The sequence below is a fragment of the Euleptes europaea genome, chromosome 5 (genome assembly GCF_029931775.1).
Source record: "Euleptes europaea isolate rEulEur1 chromosome 5, rEulEur1.hap1, whole genome shotgun sequence".
Lineage (NCBI taxonomy): Eukaryota > Metazoa > Chordata > Lepidosauria > Squamata > Sphaerodactylidae > Euleptes > Euleptes europaea.
The window spans coordinates 54,283,126-54,302,609 of NC_079316.1; the positions used below are offsets into that span (position 1 = coordinate 54,283,126).

General features: G+C 45.1%; 1 protein-coding gene across 2 annotated transcripts in view; it reads right to left on the reverse strand.

Moving 5' to 3' along the window:
- LZTS2 (leucine zipper tumor suppressor 2) overlaps positions 1-19,484 on the reverse strand; it is a 61,688-nt gene that overhangs the window by 23,764 nt on the left and 18,440 nt on the right. The window contains exon 2 of one of the 2 annotated variants that reach the window (XM_056850292.1): positions 15,875-15,951. The exons of the other annotated variant lie outside the window; for it this stretch is intronic. The gene's annotated coding sequence lies outside the window, so the exon portion shown is untranslated. The remainder of the gene's footprint in view (positions 1-15,874; positions 15,952-19,484) is intronic. 2 annotated transcript variants of the gene reach the window in all.

Below are 19,484 nucleotides of genomic sequence, written 5' to 3' on the forward strand. Positions count from 1 at the left end.
TGGATCGAGGCCATCCTGAGAATCATACAGTTGTAGTTCCAGCACTTCTGAAGGCAGCTGAGGAAGAGAAGGGGTAGAGGAGTGATAGCCTTCTGGCTCAGGGGGGCAGTTTTGACAACTGTGGACATTTAAGTCTGTCTGGCTTGTCTGAAAGGACTGCCACCATGTATACCGAACGGTGTGCTTGGGACTGAGCTGATGCAGTCCAACTAAGGGTTGGACCAAGACTGGAGGTTGGGTGACCATAGAAGACTGAGGTGCTGTCATGACTGTGGGGGCTAGTGGAGCATCAGGAGCCTATGAGAGCATTGCTGAAGGTTCCACTATAGTTGGATCCTCAGTATCATCAGTCCTACCATATTGATCCCAGGTTGAAGATCTGTGAGATCACCAGTGTGCAGAACAGGACTTCCAGCATGAAGAGGACCTTCAGGACCAATGCTACATTGACAGAGATCTACATGAGGATTGATAATGTCAGATTCGACAGAAGGGAGAGTAGTGTCTGGGTGAATAGCAAGACTGGGAGCAGCTGGAGTAGTGTTCCTCTGAGTGGTGCTGGTGTGCAGATAGATCGGAATCAGTGGTGGCCGTAGGGGGTACCTGTCCCAACAGCCATGATGGGAATAAGATAACCCCAGTACTAAGAGGCACTTGATAAGGCCCTCCCTTTAACAGAGGGAGTCCTGAGTCATTGTGGTGGGGATCGGTGGGGGATGAGCAGACTCCTGAGCCTCCTTGGCAGAGTTCCCCAAAATCATAAGAGGCTGTGTGGGTCCCCTTGGTTTGCTAAGAGGCTTGTCACAATCACTGACAAAGAATATGAGAAGAAATATTTTAAATAAATATATAAGGCAACTTGATACGTTAGCTTGTAGGATTTGTTTCCTCAATTTGGAAAAAAGGAGCAGAGAAATGTAGTCTATTTTGCAAAACCAGAGTTGATGTTAGGGGAATAAAGTTCTCTCAGTGTGTAGAAAACAGATAACAATCTGTTCTTTGTTGATCCTTTCCGGCATTATTCAAGGATGCCTACCCACACTACAATTCATTCAGCTGCACAACTCACAAGCTTTAACATATGTAGATGAAGTCTTCATGCTGATTACAATATGGTAACTTTGTGCAACAGCTTCATTCTTTGGCAAATGTTTCTGAACCCACATTTTCATATCTGAACCTTAATAAATACAAACTTAAATATTAAAACTGACTCGTTGTCTCCAAAACATTCTAATGATTCTGTTCTCAAGCGTATCCATCTGAAATGGCTTTATGTCTACAAGCTATGGCTTGTACTCACTGTGGATCACAGCAGCAGCCCTCTCATTCAGGACACATGCGAAATGTGTCCCATAGTGCTCGACTAACCTAGAGAATACACCATGACCTGTGACAGCATTTTGCTCTGAGGTTTGGTTTTTCCCTCTGAAAGATTATAGTTGCATCTGGGCCACCATGAAATACTAAACTAGAAGCATCACTGGCATGAATCTGGGCAATGACTGTTTATCACATCATCTGGTCTATCTGCTGCACCACCAGAATTCTCAAGCATTCATAATGCGATGTCAGTTTGTAGTAATTAATCCAGCACTCCTGTGTGTTCATATCTTAATTTTTTTAAACAAGATATATGAATCAGCTTAATAACCAGTGGTTTCATAATCACACGGAAATATAACCCATATTGCAAATATATGGTTAGAGTCCAGAAATCATGCCAATGACACCACTTCACACTAAGCTCATGACCAATCAACACACATTCTTAAGGTGCAGCCAGCATCAAAAACTGCCAAAACTTAAGAAACATTCACAGCTATAGACATAAAGTCTTTTCCAGGGCTAAATTTCAGGGACACAGCCACACCATTCTGGAAAAAAGGACCACCTCCTCCTACGCCCCTCCCACATGTGATAGCAAGCCCCTTCCAGGGAACCATGCCTTTTTCCACTGCCACCCTTGCTGCTCCTTTTCATCCAGGATAGGCATCTGCTTGGAAACCGGATCTTTGTTTCCAAGCTGGCTCCTACTGCTTTAGGCCCTGTTTGATGTCAGGATCCTCTTGTCCCTAACATAATCAACATCTCCCAGCAACCGTCAGGCTAAGGGATTATGGGACAGAAATAATCCACCAACAGTAACAGCGGCAGAAGCTGAAGACAGAAACAAAAGCTCCTGTTTTCATGTAAATGTTGGCCTGGACCAATGAGCATGGGACTCCACGGAGGTCCAGAATTTGACCTCACAGCTGGGCAACTCTCAGAGACAACAGCTTAAGAAAGCTGCAGTCTTTGCCACTGGAGCAACCTCTATTATCCAAGATAAGGAGAGTGTAGCAAGCAGGTCAGTTCATCACCAGGAGGGAAGGTATAGTGAGAATCAGTGGGAAACTATTTCAACTAATTACAGGACTACTGTAAAGTTTATAAATTATTGTTAGGAACCTGGTCGCAAAATATCACTTAAGGGTTTTTTTCTAGCTTTGGACTGCTGATTTTCATTTTGCCATGAGGTCTTAAAACACTGCTTAAAATTAATGGAATCTCATAACTTCAAGATTTATCTGGTTGTGTTTTACACAGTCGCCTCCTGAAACAAATTATATAGAACTGTGTACCACCATTATCCACCCCTTCGTTTAGAAGGGTAACCTAAAGCAGATCTATCATAAACAAAGCTAAAAAAAATTACCAAGAGAATGGCCACCCCACTGCTTAAAAATCTAGCGTTAGCAAGCATTTTGATCTTGGTGCCTGGTAATTTTAATACTTTCCAGTCTTCAGTACTATGATTAATTGGAGGTTTTAAAAAACCAAAACAAATGCCATGCTAGAACCTAGACATCTGAAACATATTTCTACTATCATGTTAGAGCATCACTGGAATAAGCAGTATATAGTACATTGCATAGCTCAGCGAACAAGAGAACCTGGTGATCAAATCCTGGCAGTCAAATTGCTACATATCCTCAAATTATTCTCAATCTCAGTTTCTCATCAGAAAAACAGAATAATTAAATGACTAAAAAGTACTTTAAAATTCCCTAATCAGAAAGTACTACGGCCTTATTATTTATTGTGGTGTCCTTTTATTTTATTTTTTTAAAAATGTTCATTTACTATTTCTATCCAGTTGGAATTCTTCTGAGATTCCAGAAAGCCAATACAAGCATCTTTTTCAAGTTTCATCTACAACCAGATTTGCATCAGGATATACTGGAAAGTTTCGCACCAGTTCCCTTGACTGTGTTTGAACAATTAGAGTTTTGTTGGTTCACAGCATTCTCAGAAATTCAAACATGGATGGCACAATCAGCTGAAGTTCTTTTAAACACTATTTACATAAATTAGTGAGCCAGAAAGTATTCCCACAAACACTGCTCTGGACTGCTCTGGGCCTCTGGAGCTGCCACAACAACAGGCTGGGTGTCAAGTATTTGAGAACCTGATCCCACTATCACCACAATTTGTTCTGGGAAGATTCAATGGACAGATTTTGTCACACTCATGTCTAACTAACTGCAGTATGGGAAGAGGGGTCAGATTTATAAGGTCTTTGACAATCTGTCTTCTTATGTAGCCTGAGCCTGATTTGCTTATTTTGGCTATCTGGAACTGTGCACATACTCTATGTGCGGTACTTTCCTCAACCACAAGGAGACTATAAAGAAATATCCTCACACAGAGAAAGCAGGCCCACCATCTTGATAAGATGTTCTAGGTCCTAGGTCTCAACAAGGGGGGAATCCCCCCCCGGGGGGGAATATTATGGTTCATGTGGGGGGGGATTGGGACCACTATTCAGCAAAGTGTGATGTCCTGTAAATTATGTATAACCTGTAAAATTGTAGTTTGTTTTTCATTTAATCTGTGCCATTCAAGGGGGGAATTATATTCTGAACAATGGTGAAAGGGGGGATTGGTGCAAAAAAGGTTAAGAACCACTGTTCTGGGAGGACAAATAAGGCAGATGCTACAAAAAAGAGCAGCAGGCTACAGGGCAGAAACGACATGATCTCCTTACAGAAGCAGAAACATGACATCCCTAGGACCGAACCAAACTGCAGAACAGCACATCATCCTTTTAAGAACGGCTGCTCTCTCCCGAACACCAGGACAGGCCACGTGATAACTGCACACATGCTGAGCTAATGAGTTACTGAGCCTATGACTGCTGGATGGATACAGAGCAGCGACAGGCCACCCAGATTAGCAGCCTAGTGCACGCCAATCAGGGACAGCGTTCAGGAAGGGCCATGGCTGGGTCAACCCAGCAAGGATTCCTCCCCACACATTCCTGATAAGCCACAGGGAGCAACCATCTTCACCTTCTCAACGAAACTGGGCAGCAATGATTTAACCCCCACAGTGATCTATGCCAGTACAAGAGGGCCAACAGCTTCTGGGCAACGTTCCAGCCCCCCCAATCAGCCCCAGACATCACCAAGACAGCAGCAAAATTTCCACAACCAGAGGCGTGCCTTGAACAAGACAATAAGGTGAACTCTACAAGTGCAAACAGGCTTTCCTGATATCACTGGAGGCAACCATCCTGCTACTACAGCCATCACAGTAAGTGCTGCATCCCTACAGCTCGAGGACAAAAGCTGATCTTGATACATAAACAACAGGAAGAATACAAAGCCCTTTCTCACTCCTCTGGAATTCTGGCATGTTCACACCAGATCCAGAAGACTGACAAAACTCCAATGAAGACTAAAAAGTGGACCCATGACTATCCCCTCTTCCAAACATATCACCTCCTACACCAAAACAACCATAGGGGCAAACTAGGCAGTCACGTGGGGAACCAAAATACCAGGGCCACCTGCTCAGCTATGCAAATTACCTGGAGAGAGTTAGAAGTTCATGGGTCAGAGAGTTGCTCTGACATTGTAGCGGCACAACCAAGAACCTATTACCCTCCATCAGATTTTGGAGCACAAAAACACTTATCAATACATCCAGTCTTTGGAAAGGCAGCAAATACTTTTTCTAAGTAAATACTTAAAAGGAAGGTGGAAATAAAGAAGTTACAGATTAAAAATGAAAAAGAGCACTTGCTATGCTGTTCAGTTGGGGGGAAACAAAAACCATTTGCTTGGGGAAACAAAAACATGCCCTGCTCACTAACACATTAGCTGAAACAACAAGCAGCCAAAAGGTGGCTTGGCAGATGACAGCCCTGATCCTAACTAGCTGCAGCTCACTACTACTACTTCTACCACTATTACTTCTATTTAATACATATACATTCTATTTAATACACATACAGAGTGTTCCAAGGCAGTCCACATATGTCATTTCAGTAATCATTATAATGTTTTTTTTTTTAAAGTACAGCAGTATTATTATACCCATATTGCAGATGGGGGACTGTGACTGAGAGAGCAGTCAGTAGCTTGTCTAAGGTCTCCTAGTGAGTTTGTAGCAAATGCCATGTTTGAGCTGGGCACTTCCATCATTCACAGATCAGTCCCTAGCCACATAACATATCCTAGGACAAGCAGAGTGACAAGCTGTATGATGCAGGTATCAAACTGCAAGGCACCCATGTTCAGCAACAACAAAAACCCTTAGCTTGTGCCTTGGTTTGCATGAGAAGAAACCTGCACAGCTGCATGCAGCATATGGGGAGGGAAGCATTCCTCAGGCTCAGAGGCCATACCAGTGGCCAGATGGGAAACCAATTACAGCTAGATTGAGTCTCTGAGCCCTATCCTATACTAATTTGAAAGGCAAATGCCACAGTCTGTAAAAATAGTTTTCTATGTTAGAAATCAATATCCATCCTCCAGGAGGATGCCAGCTCACTACCAACCCCTGAGACATCCAGGCCACACACTTCCATTAGCAAAATGCTCTAGCAGCTCAAGTCCCCCCTATGTTCCAGTCTGTGTCTTCACATCACTAGACCTAGATGCCCATTTTCCCACAATACCTTGCCAGCAAACCATGCTACTTGTACTGGGCATGTGAACCCAACAGAATAAGTTACTGGCCTCCACTTCTTCCCTTCAGTCTTAAGTTCTGTGCTTGCACGTCAATGCTACAGGGTGAATAAATCACTACAAGGAAGGAAAGGGGGGGAGGGTCAGAGCTGTGCCTTCCCTTCCCCCATACCTTTCAGTTCAAGGCACATAGTGAGGGAGGCATCTGCTGAAGTCATCAAACCCATCCAGCCTAAAGCTAGGGAACAAAGAACATGATCAGTAGGCAGGCCCTTACCCCTCCATGACCCATCGCTCTGCTCCCGCAACACTGCTAGCAGAGTGTACCAGAGGGCGGGATGTGCTTTCTCTTGGCATGAGTAGTCATTCCCTAAATCCCAACCCTGGTCGTTCCAGCAATGGGACAACTTCCTAGCCCCTAGTTACTTTTATCCTTAATCCCTCCTCTCTTGACCAGCAAATGATCGAGAAGAAAGTTACAACAGGCACAGCTTTCTCAATCTCTTCCAATACTTGCAGGACCAAACTGCAAACCGGGAGTTTTTAAAGTATCAAAGAAGAAGAAGAGTTTGTTTTTATATGACTATTTTCTCTACCACTTAAGGAAGACCGGCTTATAGTCACTTTACCTTCCCCTCCCCACAACCGGCACCCTTTGAGGTAGGTGGGGCTGTGAGAGCTCTAATAGAGCTGTGACTAGTCCAAGGTCACCCAGCTGGCTTCATGTGTAGGAGTGGAGAAACAAATCCAGTTTACCAGATTAGCGTCCGCCACTCATGGAGGAGTGGGGAATCAAACCCGATTCTCCAGATCAGAGTCCACCACTCAGGAATTTCAGGGGCTGCAGCCTCTTCCCTAGAGGATTACATGATAACTCATATACAAATTCCAAAGGGAAGCAAGCTGCCCACTGTCAAACAAGCCCAAGGCTCTGGCAGGTTCACCAAGAGTGCCATCTTCACATGCACAGGAAGGCTTGGCAAGAGGCCAACCCCAATGATCTGGGACCCGTGCATGGTTTCTGCTCTCACTCTTCCTGCCCTCCCCACACCCAATTTCTCCAATAACATAATTAACATTCACAACTACTCTGGAGTTCCCAGTTCTCTTCCATACGCCCTTAGCAAACAACAGTGGGGCAGGGCAGGAAAAGCACTCACATTATCATAAGACTGGCGGAGAATCGGTCCTCTTATCCTTCCTTTGCGCTAGAATAAATGCTTTTAGCGACCCTGTTCGTAATACAGACCCATAACATCACCATCTCAGTTTCAAACCAGATATCTCTATTCCCCATCACTGCCAGAGTGGAACACAGAAGAGGGTCTGGTGGGACAGCACAAGGGCAAGCAAAACTACAAGAATGAACATGGGAACAAAGTTTGCTCTGCTCGCTACGACACATTCGTTCCAAGGTAAAATGCAACTGTGGCCATAAAAACACACACATATTAAAGGAGCCCTTTTGGCCAGTGTCTTTCACGTGCACCCAGAAAGTACGCTTTTGAGGATTTCTGAGCAGTTTAGCTGCATCAACTTTACGCTTGCGGAGCCTATCCTAGCACTAGGCTTTACACGACTTCCTTGCTGGTCTTCATGCCTGCATACTCTGTTCTGCTACCAAAGCCATACTCATTCACCCTATAACTGCCCACCAACTTACAGTGCCCTTCTGTGGTTTTTTCATGCCCTATGCACATAACTCCTACAAATTCCTTTCCAGTATTGAAACACTAACACTGCAGCTTCAGAGGTCCTGAATAGGACCTGGCTTGTTCACTAGACTTGAGCTTGTTGATGCCACTCCAGAGAACCATTTTGGGACCACATACCGCTCTTCCTCGGGGGTGCAACAAGAGTGGGGGGGAACCCAAATATTACTTTTCATGGACTAGCTGTGACCAGCTGCAAAGCCAAGCCAGCCCCATCCTGGTTCATCTGAGTCCTACAGTAGTAGAAAAGGGCAAGAGTCCAGTAGCACCTTAAAAACTAACAAAAATATTTTCTGGCAGGGTATGAGCTTTCGTGAGCCACAGCTCACTTCTTCAGAGGAGGGATTAAGGACTTCTGAAGAAGTGAGCTGTGGCTCACGAATGCTCCTACCCTGCCAGAAAATGTTTTTGTTCGTCTTTAAGGTGCTACTGGACTCTTGCTCTTTTCTACTACTGCAGACAGACTAACACGGCGTCCTACAGCGCAGGGTAATCTAAATCTAATGCCAGGGAAGGAGCTCTGGACAGTCATCAATGCCATGCATGCTCCAGGCACACATCCCGAGCATCAGCGATTTGGAGCAGGCCACAGCCCAAACCCTCGCTGCGAATGGAAGGAGAGCGCCTAGGAAGCCCCACTAGGCCAGGTGGAGAAGCCCACCGGCCGGCAAGAGGTTGTCCCCTCGACGAGCAGGAGAACGGGCCACCCTCCGGGCAGGAGGAAGCGCTCCCCCTCTCCCGCCGTCCCAGAGAAGAAGTCGAGAGCTCCCAGCCCACGATGGCGCAGGGAAGGGGGTTTTGGTCTCGGAGGGGCGTTCAAAGGGGGAGGGGAGAAGAGCCTGGCCACCAACAGCGCTGCGCCCCAGCTCGGAAGCTCCGAGCCCCGCCGAGAACCAGAAGCGCAGCGGGACGGCGCCGGCAACTCGGCTTCCTCTCCACCGCCCTCCGGGGGGAAAAGTCAACCAGAGACCCCGGGATGGAAAGAGGCAGCCCGCGGGAGGCACCGATCGCCTGGCACAGCGACCCGCTCACCGGGCGAAAACGCCGGGTCGCTTTATCCTCCTTTAGTCCCTGTTTCAGCCAGGATCGAACACATGCGTTTCGCCTAATGTGCGTTCGATCCTGGCTGAAACAGGGATTAGAGGAGGATAAAGCGACCCGGCGTTTTTGCCCTCTGGCACACAAATCCACTCGCCTGTGCGCTCCAACGGCCCGGGGGGGGAGCGGGGGGGATGGAACAGGCTCCCCCGCTGGCCCTTCACTCCCCCCAAAACCGGTCCACGACCTCCCTTCCCCCCCCCCCGCAGTCCCACACCTGGCCTGGCCGCCTCCATGGTGCCGGGTCGCGGTGCGGCCACTCCGGGGCAGCTCTCCGGGCCGGCTCGCAGCGCCGCCGCGTCTCGCCAAGTTTGAACAGGCTCCTCCTCCCCCCCCCCGCCCCGGCTGCCCGGGACTCGGCTCGGCTCCGTCCGTCGCCCCCGCCCCCCCGCGCGCTCGCCCAGCTCCTCCTCTTCGGCCCAGCCGGAGTCGCGCAAGATCAGGCGCCCAACGCACGGGCGCTTGAGCCTCCTTTCTTCCCTGTTCCAACCAGGATCCAGCCAGGATCGAACGCACGGACGTTCTTCCCTGTTCCAGCCAGGATCGAACGCACGAATGTGCGTTCGATCCTGGCTGGATCCTGGCTGGAACAGGGAAGAAAGGAGGCTCAAGCGCCCGTGCGTTTTCACCCCCAGAGTGCGTCAGAGCGCGCACTAGTCTCTCTGCTTCCCCAAGCCGCACCATTTCCCGCAAGCGTGCATTCAAAGAAAAGGGCTTCGGGAAAGGGGGTGTAATTTTTTTTCAGGCAAATCTGAGTCCAGGCTCCTCTGGCATTACAGACTGGTCACTTGGTCTTGGACAGCGTGAAATGCACTCGAAGTGCTAACGCCGACAGCAGTCTTCCTGCCACTCGAGGCCATCCGTGGAGGCAGTCCCCCGCTGCCAGCCAATCATGAGGGCCAGCCCACAGTCCCAATGGAAGGTGCCAACGGGACAGGCAACCCACGGTGACTGGCTATTCCCACCTGGCGTTGACACGGTCAACCCCCTGACCGTTCACCCTCGCCTCTCCGCCACCAATCGTTGGGTGTGTTTATTCAGAGAAAATCCCCCACACAGTCTGGCTAAATCCCTGCGGGACTTGACTTTACTTTCATGCCCGACACCTCCCACCCCACCCCCACCCCCTTAAATAACTGGCACAGTGGGCGGACGCAGATGTGGCGGATGATGCTCTTGCCTTTTTGTCAGGCAGTGCCGGGAGTGTAAGTTTGCTTTTCTCAAATGAGAACTATGTCCCGCAGCTCTAGTGATAATCTGCCTCCCCTAATATGGCAGCCTTGGGGGCTTCGTAACTCAACTGAAAACAGGCTTTCTGTTTCTGATAAGTACAAAAATTCTGCAGTATCCTCAGGCATGTTGGGCAGGGGTGAATTTCAAGTCACCCTTCAGTCCTGCCAGTTGCCAGCACACAGGAGACTCCGACAGCTTCAACACCAGGTGTCTTTATTGCCTCGAACTGGGAAAGAGCCCTTTCAGATGGGGACCATGAAAAACACAAGCACATTGGGAAACTAACCAACACCAAGACCTCCTCCCATATAGGCCTTGTCGAGGAAACAGAAACTAGTTTTTCAGGAGGCACATAAAGGTGTGTTTGTGTATACATACATACACACACACACCAAACGCTCCTCCGCTTCCCCAGAATGTGTGCCTTCTGGAATGTTCTTATTCTGGAAGCTGGTAGAATGAAATCAAGTTTTAAAAATTTGTTTATACCCCACTGTGTTCTCCCAATGGAGGTCCAAAGCAGCTTACATTTGTTCTCTCCTCCATTGTATCCTCTCAACAACCCTGCGAGATAGGTCGGGCTCAGAGTGTGTGACTAGGGCAAGGTCATCTTGCAAGCTTCCATGGCACAGTGGGGATTTGAACTTGGGCCTCTCAGATCCTAGTATTTATTTTTGCATGAATTTGTTGGAACATCATTCTCCCTGCTTCCATTTTCTCACAACAACCACCTTGTGATGTAAGTTAGGCTAAGAATACGTGATGGGTACAAATTATCCCAGCAAGCTTTCATGGTACAAGAGGGGGTTTGAACCTGGAGCTCCCAGGACCCTAGCACAACATGCTATTCCCTACTCCACATCAATTCTCAAAAATTAAGCAAGACTTGATCCGACACTTGTTCAGCTCCCTAGTTGGCAACATTTCAACTGATTCACAAAGAAATAAGAGAGATCAATCCTAAGAAGGCCTACTCCAATCTATTCAGTGAGGCTTACTCCCAGGAAAATGTTCTTAGGATGGCACTGTAAGTCTCTCTTTGGATAGTTTAGCTGTAGAAAACAGAATAACCAGCTCTGAAGCTCTCAAGTATTTGTAACTGCAGTATGACTCCATTTATACCCCAAAGCAAGAAACTGTCCTCCATCATAGTGTTTAGACTACCTACTACTCTTGCTATTCAGCGGTACTGATGCAGCACTCTCTGACCTTACTGCTAATGTATATAATGCACTATTCTTTCCAGCACATTTCCTGCAGATTAAAGGCAAGGGAGTTCAGTTTTTTTTTTTTTTTAAGAATATTCATCCCACATTTGGCTCAAATAAATAAATGCCTTTAAAGCAAATCTATTTGAAATAAATTACTTTAAAATAGATGAGAAAGAAGCATTACAGTTAATAACCATGTTAAAACTCCAACAGCAGCATGGGATTCAACTACTCAATCACCAGGAACCAGCAAAACATTTTTGATGGCTTCCTAAAACCTTGAACACATCATGAACAGATGAAGCTGCCTCATACTGAATCAAATCAATTGGTCCATCAAAGTCAGTATTGTCTACTCAGACCTGCAGCGGCTCTCCAGGGACTCAGGAGAGATCATCTGGCAGTGTCCCAAGTATGGGCAGAACTGCAGAGGCAGGACATCATGGGGTAGAGCAGGATATAAATTTTAATAAATAAATTAATAAATAAATATAAATGCCCTGATCCTAAGAGATGCCAGTCTTACTTGGGACAAAAAGAAAGTGCCCAGAACAAGGCTTCATTAAATGATTCCGGCATTCATTACGAATTGTAGTACCTCTCCTTATGAAGGTTTGGAGTTCTCCCCTATAAAAAGTCCCACATTCTGTAATTAAGAAATCTAATTTATCTTATGCCAGTTCACTAGATTTATAAGAGGAAGCTCCCCAAGTTGAGAAAGTATTCCTGTTTATGTTGGCCCAATTGATCTAGAAGTGGAAGCTTCAGTTTATTTATTTCTTATTTCCGTCTTTTATACTCCGCCTTTCTCCCCAGATTGCTATACATCATTCTCCACTCCTCCACTTTATCCTGTGAGAGAGGTTAGGCTGAGAATCTCCGACTGGCCCAAGGCCACCCAAGAAGCTTCAATGGCAGAGTAGGGATGCAAATCTGGATCTCCCAGACTTCAGTTTAACACTCTAACCACTATAGCACTTTGGCTCTCCAGTATCGCCAGCAATTGAAAAGATATCTGTACTTGAATAATTAATGCAGGCATTGCTCTGGCATAGGTCCTTTAGTCTGAGCATTTGGGGTCAGCACATGCATGTATTACACCCCTTGCATAAGCTTGGATTGGCTTTTCCTTAATTCCATTGGAGTCGAGTCTGTGCATGCAATCTTTTAAAACTGCTAGATAAGCATCCTCCCAGAAGACCCCTGCACATGCAAATGACACACGGTCTCTGAATGGGACTGATAGCATATAGTCAGAAACAAAATGCCACTGAAATTCTTTGACAATGCTGGAAGAGCAGCTACCTTTCCATGTAATAAACTCAGTGTCAAGAAAGAAAGAGAGTAATCGCAGTGATGGCCAAGCCAACAAACACTGTGAATAAAAGACCCAGAGAAGACTTTTTAAAGAACTGGAAACTGTATTTTGAATATATTCAAAAGTGAAACAGAAATTAATATTTAATATGAATTATTACAGAAGAGATTGCCCCAGTGTGGCAGTTATGTAAAAAACATAAATAGTTATGATATAGAGGTAAATTGTGATACTTTTATCATTTTAATATCATATCTGTAGTAATATCATATACTTTTAGTATTGACTACAAGATCTAATAAATGGTTTTTTGATCTATAATTAGAAATATATTAGGTTATTTTATTGTTTAGAATTGCTTAGAAATAAGTTTATATGCCTTCAATTATACTTTTTTTAAATAGGCCTATTGTAGACCCACTTCAGACTTATATAGATAAATATATATCTTGTCTAGGATGTACAAAATTATGTTACTAAATATGTATGTTGTGTGTCCTGTATGTTGTGTTTCATGTTGTTGAAAACTTAATAAAAAAATTATTTTAAAAAAGTAAATAAGAGAGAGAGAGAGAGAGAAATCTAAATTCTGATACTGACACACATTACATAATTGAAATTGCTATGAGTGAAGGGGTAGACCCTTAAATTCCAGCTCAGCCATTCAGAGGCTTCTCTCATTCTCATTTAAAACTGCTTACCTGTAACTGGTGCTCTTCAAGTGGTCATCTGTACAATCATATATACCCATTCATGACATATTTCTGGTACCCATTCATCTAGCAGGCCTCATCTACCTTATCCCCTATAGATTAGGAGGTTGCTCCCCCCTCCTCGCCACACATGCAGCTGCTGCATGACCAGTGAGACTAGGCATCGTGAGAGGGTCCAAACAAATTTAGCCCCAGGTGGCCCCACTGATAGAAGAGTGACTGTAGGGCATGAGGTACTTACTGTCCTACTGGAGGCATCTACAGTCAAATTCTGGAAACCTGAATAGATGAATAGATTTCAGAAATCTGTCATGATGTGTGTCCTAGTCCCATATGTGTGACTATAGAGGTCAAGAAGAAGCACATGGCAATACACTGGTCTGCTTTACAGGATTGTCATGTGGAAGGCTGAGATATAACACACTCCAAATCCCAAACTGTTTCCGGAATGAGCAATAATAAACTTAAGCATGTTTAATTTGTTTGTTTATTTATTTAAATATTCATGCCCAGCCATTCTTTTGTGCTTCCAAGCAGCTTACAAATCCAAATTAAAATATACAAAGTGCAACAAAGCCACAAACAACACCCCACCTCACCCCACCAAATGCCTGTGGCCTACACCCCATTAAATGCCATAGTGAATAAAATAGTGTTACAGTGTCTCCTACAGTCTTGACAGACAATGTCCCCCTCACTTTCCTACCATTCTATAAGGTGGGTGCAACTACAGAAAATGCAGCCTCTTTCTAGGGTCTCAGGCAGAGGTGTTTCACACCACCTTACTACCTGATACGTTTAAGTGGAGATGGTGGGGATTGAACCAGGGACCTTCTACATGTCAAGCCAAGCCCCCCCTTGAAGAATGGGAGGGGTGTCAATCAGCATTTTTTAAAATCAGAAACTGGAATAATGACTAATGAAGAAGTATCTTGGAAGTGCTAGGGGCTGGGAGGTAGTAAAGAAATCCCACCACAGCTAGGTTCCTTCTGAAGTGTTTTTTGTTTTAAATCAGGAATTGCTTGTGTGGTTTATATTTTACCCTTTAGGGCTAGAAACATGCTTTTTACAGAATGAAAGTAGAGACTTTCAGAACTTCCCACCACAATGTATGAAAATCCTCAGCCATAAAGACTCCTGGGTAATCTGCTCCAGTTTACCATGAAGAGATTTATTATTAAATAGAAGAGGTGAGGGAGCATGTTTCAAGAAATGTAAAAGGGGCTCAGATTTTAAGTGCAGCATCAAATAAACATCTCAGGCTCAGAAAGCTCAGTCTCGCCCTTCCACATTTTTACCCTCACAACTGTCCCACTATCTCTTAACCATGAATCGTAGTACCCTCCTCTATCCAGACCTGTTCCAAATCCCTGCCCCAGTGAAGCTGTGGACATATGGAGACAGCTCCCAGGTTGCCCCTTGTTAGGCATCTGACTCATGTGCATCGGCCTGCACAGCAGGACATCTCCCCGCTGCTGCCCCCACCCAAACGCCTCATCTCATATTGTAGAGCTGCAATGGAGGAGCCCACGGCACTGGCTGCAGCTGGCAAGGATCCAGGAAGATGGCTGCGCGCATGACTTTGCCCCTTGTGAACTGTCACTTGCAATCAATCCACCCTCAAAGGAAATGCAGCCAAGAGAGGGGGGGAAGCAAAGGAAAAGCGCAGACTGGCCACTCCACAAACAGTGACACCCCTCGTCCTCACCCAATAGCATCCCTGCTCTCAAGCCCCCACTGAGTCCCTCTGAACACTCCTCCACTCCAAAGGACCGGTTTCTTCCCCTAAACAGGCACCCCTTCTTCCTTCAGCCACTAGAGGGCACAATTAATTTACATATTCTTGCAAGAATGTCCACCACCATTTCCTAGGAGTGAGCTCAGGTTGTTTTTTAAACTTGCTTCCATCGGGTCACATTTTAAAATAATTAATTAAAAGTATTTTTAAATGCTGTTGACTTTGGGAGATTTTTAAAAAATCTGCCATGAGGGCTGCTCTGGGCACCAAAGCCTCCTATGGCCCAGGGGCATCCTTGCCTATCAGGCACCAGCACAAGCTGAATAACAGGTTCTCTAGGGCTAATTTTAAAACATATATAGCATCTCAATTTGCAGAGCTTTGTCCTAGAGCGTTTTGTTTTGTATGGGTTTAAATCAGTCTATAAAGTAATTATGTATGAGTACCTGCAATGCCTGTGCCGGGAAGGGCAGAGTACAAATCTAATGAATAACTGACTAAATAAATTTCACAGGCAGAGTATTTCCTTCTATAGTTTGGAAGTTCCTCCTAATGTTTAACTTAAATCTACCCTTGTGTGCCATAAGCCCAGCTCAGTAAACAAGTGAAAACTGTTCTTTCTTTTTGACATCCTTTTAAATATATCTGAAAACTTTCAGAGTGGGGCTAGAGCACTGCACCAGAAGCAGAAGATGTCTGTATACAAACACAAGTTTCAGGTCTTGACGTTAGGCCTTCACATCAATGGAACTTTTCACCCTTCCTACATTTGTTCATGCGCTAAACACTTAGAAGTTAAAGTAATCAATGGGACTCTTTGTGGAGACACACTAATTAATGGACAGCCCTTCAAAATGTGCTGCCAGGCCAAGAAAGACAAAAACATCAGCTCACCAGGGTACGTCTTGTTCATCCACTCCCCAATAGGCCAGAATTGTCTATAGTCCTCCAATGTTGAGGAAGAGGAAGCCCTGTGCAAATAAAGAAAAGCAACAGATAAAGCAAACTTACTATAATGCTTGCACTAGGAGGTTATTGCTACTTTCAAGAGCAGCAAGGGAGTTAGCAGATCTCCGGAGACTGAATAACAGCAAGAACTCAGAAGGGAGATTCCAAAGAAAGACTCCAAGGCCAGGTTCTGACCAAGATAGTAAACCTGTGTCTGGGCTGCGCCAGTTGACCCTGCACACGGGGGGCTCACACAATGGAATATCTGACATTTAAAAAATAATCATGTCATGCCCCAGACATGTAATTTTCTGGGTGCAGAGAATGTTTTAGTATGCCAAAGCAACCAATCTTGTGAGTCACTGTAATAAACAAACTTCCCTCAATTAGCACTAAGGCCAAGTTTCCATTTGCAACTGAGGATACTGTCCTTGTCTCAAACTCCACTCCAGTCTTCCATGCCTTTCAATCCTAATAGCTTGTACTCCCATCCCCCATACATAGCTCTACCCATCAGTACAGGTCTCTCCTATTCTTCTTCCACATTTCTTGCTATCACTAAGGCTACCACAACCCATGAAATCTGGTCTACCTTGGATCAATGTGAGCATCATAAATGGGCCTGTTTGGTGCACTGGGAGAGTCACCAAATCATCGAGCTAATTCTCAACATGGCCAAATCTGTGGATACTTAAATCCAGAGGCTGAAGCCATGAACAGACAAGACATTTCTTTCTACAAACCTGAGATAAGCTCCAGGTTTATAGAAAAATCTGAAATCTATAAGACAAAAAAATGGGGGTTAAACCTCCCCCAGATAATAGAAGCAATGCCTGTAGCTTTAAGGAATGAATGCCCTCAGTTGTTAGGCAAGCACAATAGTATTGCCAGTTGAAGCCTTGGTTACTTTCAGTAAAAGGCAGGGGCAGGGCCCTGTCCAGGGCTGTTTTGTAGTCTAGGGATTGTGGTCCAGGGGTTGTGGTCTATACTACTGTGTAGCTTACTTTAAGTAGGATCCTATTATGTCTCTGTGTGGAAGGCACACTATAAATAATGTAAATAAATAAAAAAATAAAACTTCACACCTGGACTACTGTTAAGGTTGCCAGCTCTGGGTTGGGAAATACCTGGAGATTTTGGGGTGCAGCCTGAGGAGGACAGGTATGGGGAGGGGAGGGACCTCATCAGGGTATAATGCCATAGATTCCACCCTCCAGAGCAGCCATTTTCTCCAGGGGAAATCATCTATGTCGCCTGGAGGTCAGTTGTAACCGCAGGAGATCTCCAGGTGCCACCTGGAAGTTGGCAACCCTAACTATTGTGGCAATGGCTCACATAATACACAGTGTAATCCTAAGAACACTTCCTTGGGAGTAAGCCCCCTGAATAGACTGAAGTAGGATTCTGAGTAAATCTGCTTAGAGTTGCTTTTTAAATTATGCACTGTGTGCAGATATACTTTCTTTTCTTAACCTGTGTACTGCCAAATTGCCAGTCCATTTCATGGCATGACCACAGTATCTCAAAAGGGCACTGCGGTGCTAAAAAAGGGGAAACCCAAATGATCGAGAGGTTGCAACACTTCTCCTACAAGGAAAAGGCGACTGGGGCAGAGGCATGATAGAAGTTTATAAAATTATGCATGGTATGTAGAAAAAGACAAAGGAGAATTTTTTTCTCCATCTTCCACAACACTAGAACTCACAGGTAGCCAATGAAGTTCACGGGCAGTAGATTCAAGACAAGAAAAAGAATACATTCTTAATTCCAACAATAATTAGCTTATTGTTTTATTCATAGTCCAGTTTTCTTTTGGGATTCACCACCACAGTATGCAGTGATGGCTGTTAATTTAGCTGGCTTTTAAAGGATACTAGTCAAATTCATGGAAGGATAGGTCCATCAGTGATTATTAGCCATGAGGACGAAACAGAACCTCCATGTTCAGAGGCAGTAACTCTGAATACCAGGCAATGACAAGGGAAGACTTGGGCCACTGTGCCTTGCTTGCAGGTCTTCAGGGTCATTTGGTTGGCTGCTATGTAAATCAGAATTCTGGTCTAGATGGACCAGGGCCCTCAACTAGCAAGGCTGCTCTTGTATTCTTTGTGCTCCAGAGTGACAAATAAATACTAGTGGCTGATCAGGTCTTGCCTGTATGTATAGCTTCTTACAACAGACTAGAGCAATTTCAGGGAGAGGGACTTCACATACTGGAACACGATAATGCCTTCAAGCTCTGGTAGCTGGCTTCATACGTGAGTATGCTCTTGTATCCTGTATGAAATAATCCACAACAATGCCCACCCCTGATTCAGTATATTCCCCAATCACTGATCCAGGTTGGAGAAAACCCACTTTATCCACAGACATGAACAGAATGTGTGGGGAAAATCTACCTTCTTACTACTCTTTACTGTGACAAGGTGGTTAAACTGAGCTGACTCCAATTACATGAAGTGACCTTGACTGTGCACCCTGGGACATGTTTCTGGCTTGGCTTCGCATATCAGGAAGGCTTAAGTCCTCCATCTGCTTTTCTTAAAGGCCTACATTCTATGGTACACTTTCTCCATTAGCACTATGGGGGGAAAAGCACAGGAGAAACAGCAGACAAATTGTCTGTCTCAGATAATGCAAATTCAGCCAAGCAAGGTGTTCATTCTAGCAAGGCTTAAGAGCTGGGGGGACAGCTGGGCTAAACCTATTTGCAATATAAGTAGCACTCAATGCAACACACACATATGGTACATGATAGTGATTTAATAAACTTCTGTTGTCAGGTTCCATGGTTTACCAGTAACATGTTTCTTGTGGGGAAAAACCACATGATCTGGATGACCAACACAAAACTCTACGTTCCATTCCATACATCACTAATGCAAAGCAGAGTACAGGTACAGTTTTTCTGTGACTACCACATCGCACTACTAATGCTTTGGGTCTTACACTGTCCCCATGTCAGCTCTATGCAACCTTCTTTCTGTGTGACACCCAGACAGATTTTTTTTACAAAATCTCTCTCTGTGTGTGTGTGTGTGTGTGTGTGTGTGTGTGTGTGTGTGTGTGTGTGTGTGTGTGTGAAGTACCCTTCATTCTGAGGAGCTTGCAATGGCTTCCAACCAGACATATCTGCCTTGAATTATAGGAGATGAAATTTCAGGCCTGCTTTGGTCCTGCGGCCATCAACATCAGACCAAGTCTTGGCATATTCATCCTTTACCTCAAGTCTAGCCTCATAAACCCAAACTGCACTACAGAGTCCATCCTCAGTTCTGCCAACAACATAACCGTGTGTAGGACTTCCTCCAACTATGTTTTAGCTGTCTCTGACAAAGTCAGTGCTCTATAGGAGGACTGGTCTACCATAAACATGACTTTTGGAGAAAGTGGGCCATGTGCACAAAAAAACACATAAGGTCTACCAATAAACATGCATCCACAGTTCATTCAATAGTTCAAACCAGATGCTAAACATCAATATATGATAACCTGACAGCAAAGTGAAATGGCAGATCAGGCCAGGTGGGGGGGGGAGTTGTGTGAGAGAGCCTGG